This window comes from Bidens hawaiensis, unplaced genomic scaffold (assembly GCF_021521415.1).
Source record: "Bidens hawaiensis isolate Kalapana, Puna unplaced genomic scaffold, B.hawaiensis_p1.1 tig00021692_1, whole genome shotgun sequence".
In the NCBI taxonomy this organism is placed as follows: domain Eukaryota; kingdom Viridiplantae; phylum Streptophyta; class Magnoliopsida; order Asterales; family Asteraceae; genus Bidens; species Bidens hawaiensis.
The window spans coordinates 27,394-34,684 of record NW_027493374.1 but is presented as its reverse complement, the minus strand read 5'-3'; positions in this window follow the sequence as shown (position 1 = coordinate 34,684).

Here is a 7,291-nt window from a genome sequence, read left to right as displayed (position 1 = left end):
GTAATCCTTAATGTATCGTCTTGTTGATCATTGATGTATCCAATTGCGACTAGATCTTGGCTCGTATAACGTCATAACGTTTTCTCAATTGGTATCAAAGAAGACGATTGCTCGTGATACATCAATTCGCTGCAATATTTTGATCGAGACGTGTTCTTCGTGTTCTTCAGTTTAAGTTAATGTTTGATCGGATTGTGAATAATTCAGTGAATGTTTGATGAAATCGATTGTTGATTCATGTTACTGATGCAAATCCGAGGCTTCGTAATGTATTTTGGTGGATTATTTGAAGATTTGATGAGTAATCGATTCAATCCGCCATTGAAGTCCATGAACAAAACTTGAACTTTGATTCTTGTTTGAATGAAACTGATGATGGATTCATAATCGTAATGTAAATCCGAACCTTCGTGATGATTTTAGAATGACATTTTGAAGATTTGAAGGTTGATTGATGAATCTGCCATGGAAGGAGGTTGAATTTGCATATTTCGGCCATGAAAACTGTTTTTCCGGCGAAACAGGCTTTTCTGGTGGCTACGATAACAGCTCCAACACTTATTCGTTAATTTGCTGGGCTCATTTGTTATAGAGTCGTAGTCATTCGTTATTTTTTTTCTGACATTCATTAGTTTGATTATGAATGAAGACGTTTCTAGCGAATGGGTGGAGTCATGATCATTCGCTAATTTTTTTCTTCCGGCATTCATCAGTTTGATAACGAATGAGGACTTTTCTAGCAAATGGGATTCATTTTAACGAATTTGGACTTATTTTAACGTATGAGCTCATTTTCTATGTTGTGTAGCGAATGAGGGTGAGTATTTAAACGAATGAGACCCTATTCGCTCAATGGGTAGTGAAAGAGGTTTAATATTAATGAACGTGGAACAAGACATGAGGACTTGTTTAATGTATGAGGATACCTTTTTAGCGATTGAAGAGGGTATTTATGCGTACCACATGGAAGACGAGTGCCCTGATTTAAAAAAATAATAATAATAAAAATGAGGGTGAGTATTTGTCACACTCCCCGACTAAAGGCGGCGGAACATGCCGGGGTGCAATGGATTGCTCAATAACACAAGACACTATTAAAATGACAATATTTAAACAACTTATTTAAATTCATAAAATCATAAAAGTCACATAACTTGTTCATACAATAACCAAATTCAAACAAAGCAAATAATAAATTGTTCGTTTTGCTAATATCCTAATAGTCTTGATAACGTTTTCACTTCAAGTCCTCGAATCAACCTAAAGTCAAACCTATAACATTGCATAAAATAGAATTTGTCAACACAAAGGTTGGTGAGCAATTTCATAGTTTTGAACAATAAGTATATAATAGGAAATTCCACAACTTGTATACAAAACAATAAATAATAGCAACAATTTAGATAATGAAATCTTTAATAAGAATACATTAACGACACCTTGCTATAAGGGGATGCCAAATAGACTCAGATTTATATGAAATCGTTAATAAGAATACATTAACGACACCTTTCTATAATGGGATACCAAATATACTCGGATTTATCAATCAACCAACCAAAAGCGGTAAACACATTAGCATTTAATCATGTAAGCATATAACACCAATTTGAGCATTTATTTAAGTAAAGTATACAATAAAGTTTGTGGTTTAAGACTCAAGTATAAAACATTTAGTTTGAATAGGTATGCAATATCACCCCCAAAACGAAAGATGGAAAACGAGGAATGAAAAGTATTCACGTTCAAGTAATAAACTTGATTGATAAAATTACGAGTAACCGGAAGGACGAGGTTTAACGAGCAAAGCGTAGATGAAAGAAAGTCTTGTATTAGAAAGGTTGTCTAGGAAGTCTTTAAATAAATTAAATGATAAGAAATGCAACAATTTAAAGTTTAAGGCTTAAAAATGTAAATGTTGGAGAAATTATAATAATAGTCTTTTAAAAATATAAGTTTGCTCGAAACCGGGTTAAAGTATCTAGCTCTTAATTTTACTCAACCTATGTTAAGTAATAAGGTGGGTAAAAATGCAAGAATGCAAGTCCCTTTATAATATAGATACTAAAACGGGTTTTAACGAGTGTTCGGGTTGTTGGTTTGGGTCTTGGTAATTGGTCAACCCAAAGTCAACTTTCCAAAATAATGAATGTTATGAGATAACTCAATAAAATTTAAAAAGACTTAACCAAGTATGTAGTTCTATTGTTTTATAACTAACAACGTTCGTTAAGCGAGTATTTGGTTTTGTCGGTCCAAACTTTGTTATAAGATCAAGTTGGATTCAACATTCCAAGTACTTTAAGAAAATAATTAAATTTAGTTTATAAATATATTTTTAAAGAAATATACAAGTCTTGATAGCTAGAAACACACTTGTGTGTCTTAAGCGAGTGAAATCGGTTTAGTTCATTTTGGTTCGGTTTTCATCTCGGAATAAGATCAAAAATGGTTACCACATGCCCAAACATCAAAGAACTTTTATAATAATTTATAAATGATGTTACTTAAGTTTTATAACCAAAAAGTCAACAATAGGTGTCTTTAAACGAAAGTTCGGTTTTCGGTTCGGATCTTGTTTCGAGTTAAGACGAGGTTAGATTCTACAAACCCATAACTATGGAACTCATAAAAATGATTTTTGAAACTTTAATCTAACATAAAACATGTTTATACAATTATTTAACAAAACTAGTAAACAAAGTTCGGTTTACAGTTTAGAGCTATTTACGGTTAAACCGAGGCTAGTCTCTACAAACCCATAACCACAGAACTTCATAAATATGATATACAAACTAAAATGAGCAGAAGTTAAGCATGGTTAGTAAGCATAAACAAGTTATATAAATTTATATATATCAAGGACCACGAGAGTCCTCCATGAAGCATTGCCTTACGAGGCCCGACACTTCACCGAACAAGACCGGAGAAATGACCACCAAAGGTAACAAGGGGTTTATATTATATATATTTTGTGCCATAAGTTATAAGTAATAATATGATATTTAAAATCAAGTATTATGGTCAGTTTGACTTTTGAAAGTCAAACTGCCAAGAATAAAGAAAACACCTTCAAAAACCTTGAATTTGAGAGAGAAGATGAAGTATGAGCAGGGATTAATGGAGAAGAGGGTCTTGTATATATAGGATAATATTGAAAGGGTTATGCATGAGGTCTAATGTAAAAAAATCGGATTTGGATAAAAGGATGTAAAGCACAAACAACAACAATCAACAAACTGATCTGACGCTCATCGCGCCACGCGACCACCAAAGGTCCTCACCCATCGCGTATTGCGATGGGGTGGGTGGCCAAAACTTTCAAACTTTTCAAAATTGGCAGATTTGGTCCCTAGAGTTGTTTTAAAGCGTTTTTAAGGCATTTTAAGGACCGAAAAGGATGTTTTTGAGACCCGACAAGTATAAAACAATATTATAACATAAAATACATCATTTTGATTATATCAAAGGTTTTGGTTTAGGGTCGGGTTACATGATAAACGAATACAAAAAACGAATATAAATAGGACCTGAAATTGACGAATGTCACAGTATCCCCTACTTTAGGGAATTTCGTCCCGAAATTAAGATGAAGATGATGATGCAAACAAGTGTGGATACTTCTCCTTCATTGTGTCCTCTCGTTCCCAAGTGAACTCTGCACCGCACCGTGATTCCTATCGAACTTTGACTAACTGAATACGATTACGCTTGGTTTTCTTCTCGTTGCGATCCATGATCTCAACGGGTCGTTCAACCATGATCATTGACTCATCGACATGCACTCCTTCGAGAGGTGTATGGATATTACCCTCGGCTAAGCACTTTTTAAGATTTGAAACATGAAAAGTTGGATGAACACCGGTAAGATCCGCCGGTAGTTCGAGTCGATAGGCTACTTTCCCAACCCTTTTAAGGATCTTGAAAGGTCCTACGAAACGAGGAGCTAGTTTTCCCTTCTTTCCAAAATGGACTACCCCCTTCCAAGGAGATACTTTTCGAAGGACAAGATCATCAACATTAAATTCGATCGGTTTTCGCCGTTTGTCGGCGTAACTCTTTTGACGACTTCTAGCGGCTAGGAGGTTCTTACGGATTTGATCGATAACGTCGGTGGCTTCTTGGACCATTTTGGGTCCCATGATTTGAGCTTCACCGATTTCATTCCAACTAATAGAAGAACGACATTTACGACAGTAAAAAGCTTCGAAAGGAGCCATACCAATGCTAGAATGAAAACTGTTATTTTAAGAGAACTCAATGAAAGGAATGTGAGAATCCTAAATACCACTGAAATCAAGAAAACATGCTCATAGCATATCCTCGAGTGTTTGAATTGTACGTTCGGATTGCCCGCCCTTTGAGGGTGATAAGCGGTGCTAAGATCGAGACGTGTTCCCAAGGTTTCTTGAAGTGATCGTAAAAAAATGAGAAGTAAAACGAGCATCACGATCGGAGATGATAGTCAATGGTAAACCGTGTCGGCACACAATTTCCCACACATAGATTTGAGCAAGTTGCTCGACATAATACTTCTCGCGGATCGGAATGAAATGAGCAGACTTGGTTAAACGATCTATGATCACCCAAATACTATGGTTTCCTTTTTGGGTGTTGGGTAGTTTAGTGATAAAGTCCATAGCAATGTCTTCCCATTTCCAAACAGGAATCGGTGGCTGCTCGAGTATGCCAAAAGGTCTTTGATATTCGGATTTGACTTTTGAGCAAGTAAGAGGTTTAGATACATACAACGCTACGTCTCTTTTCATACCTGGCCACCGAAAGGTAGCACGAAGATCGAAATTCATTTTATCCGCACCGGGATGAATGGAATATCGCGAATTGTGATCTTCGTCGAGTATACAAGTATGAAGGTCATCGCGATCGGGAATCCACAAACGATTGAGAAAAATACAAAAGACCATTGGGCTTAGTTTCGAGTTGAAGTTCGGCTCCACATGACATTTCGTCGTACTTTTTTCCTTATTCAACAGAGGTACGCTAAGCTTGAAAGATACGGATTTGAAGATCGGTTTGAACAACAACGCTTAAAAGCAGAACGAATTTCACATTAACCTTTCGACTTAGGGCATCAGCGACAACATTCGCTTTATCGGGATGGTAACGAATCTCGCTATCGTAATCACTAAGTAATTCGGCCCATCGTTGTTGTCTCATGTTGAGATCTTTTTGGTCAAAAATATGTTGGAGGCTTTTATGGTAGGTAAACACAACACATTTTGTACCGTAAAGGTAATGTCTCCAGATTTTGAGAGCAAAAACGACGACACCAAGTTCGAGATCATGAGTCGTATAATTCTTCTCATTGACCTTAAGTTTCCTTGATGCGTAAGCAATGACTTGACCTCGTTGCATGAGTACACAACTGAGACCTTGATGATATGCATCGCCAAATACAACAAAATCGTAGTTTCCATTGGGAAGGGTTAGAACAGGAGCATTGCAAAGTATGTCCTTGAGAGTAAGAAAAGCTTCTTCTTGTTTTGATCCCCAGTCGAATGGATTTCCTTTATGAGTGAGGGAGGTGAGGGGTAAAGAGATTTTGGAAAAGTTTCGAATGAATCGCCGATAATACCGGCCAAACCGAGGAAGGATCGAATTTCCGTGGGAGTCGTTGGAGTTTTCCAATCCTTAACGGCCTCAATTTTATCGGGTTCAACATGAATACCTTTGTCGTTTATGATGTGTCCCAAAAACTGAACTTCCTCTAGCCAAAATTCACACTTGGAGAATTTGGCGTAGAGTCGTGCGCTTCTAAGGATCTCGAGAATGGAACGCAAGTGATGCTCATGTTCGATTTTGGTCTTGGAAAAGATAAGGATGTCATCAATTAAGACAATAACGAATTTATCAAGGAATGGTTTGCAACCGGGGGTGCATTGGTTAACCCGAAGGGCATGACAAAAAATTCGAAATGTCCATATCGAGTACGGAAAGCGGTTTTTGGAATGTCTTCTTCGCGAACACGTAACTGATGATAACCCGATCGAAGATCAATTTTTGAGAAACAAGTTGCGTCTTGAAGTTGGTCGAAGAGATCGTCGATTCGTGGCAAAGGATAACGATTTTTAATAGTGAGTTTGTTAAGTTCTCGATAATCGATGCACATGCGAAATGAGCCATCTTTCTTTTTTCATGAAGAGGATGGGAGTGCCCCAAGGGGAAGAGCTTGGACGAATGATGCCTTTATCGGAAAGTTCTTCGAGTTGGTTTGACAATTCTTTCATTTCCGACGGGGCTAAACAATAAGGATCCTTGGCCACGGGAATTGCACCGGGCACAAGATCGATTCGAAATTCAACCGGACGAACAGGTGGAAGACCGGTGACATCATCGGGAAAGACGTCGAGGAAATAATAAACAATGGAGATATCTTGGATTTTTTTTCCTTTTTTGTCTTTTACCCCTGCATGAGCTAGGAATGGAACATACTTTTGGCGTAAGTATTTTTGCGATTGAGAGCACGACATAAAATTTAGCCTTCTAGAAGTTCTGCTTCCGAAGACTTTGAGAACTTTACCGTTGATGAGCGGAATTCGAATGAATTTATTGAAGCAAACAACTTCGGCACGGTGCAAAGATAACCAATCCATGCCTATTATGACATCGAAGCTTCCCATTTGCATCGGGATGAGATCGATGGAGAATTTATTATTAGAGAGAATGAGAGTACAATCGCGAACGACAGAGTTGATAGTGTTGGAATTTCCATTGGCGACTTCGAGGGAAAACGGTCAAGAAATCTTGGTTCGAGACACGGCAAGTTTTGACTCAAATTTCAAAGAAATAAAACTTCTATCGGCACCCGTATCAAATATAATAGAAGCCAAATGTTGGTTCACTAAAAACATACCGTTCACAACATCGTTTGCCCCTTGAGCTTGATTAGCATTCATCATAAAGACTATTCCTTGATTACCGGGGTTTCCTTGAGGTACTTGAGGGGGAGGAGGAGGTGGTGCTTGGATGGCTTGTATGGGTTGCATGTGTGGTGCATTTAGTTGGGGAAGTTGAGGTTGGTAGGTTTGGACATAGTAGGCTTGGGTTTGATAGTAAGGTACGGCTAAGGTTTGGGCTTGGTTAGCATAAGCAAGGCGAGGGAAATTGTTGCGGAAATTATTGGGATCGCCACAGTTAAGAAAGGTCGGGGTTGTTGAGGAGGGTTTTATGGGTATGGCGCAAAACGATTTTAGGAATTTTGGGGAGTGGTTATTGGTTGATTGGGTTGAGTACGTTGTGTGGATCGACATGCAGTGTTAGATGACCGAAA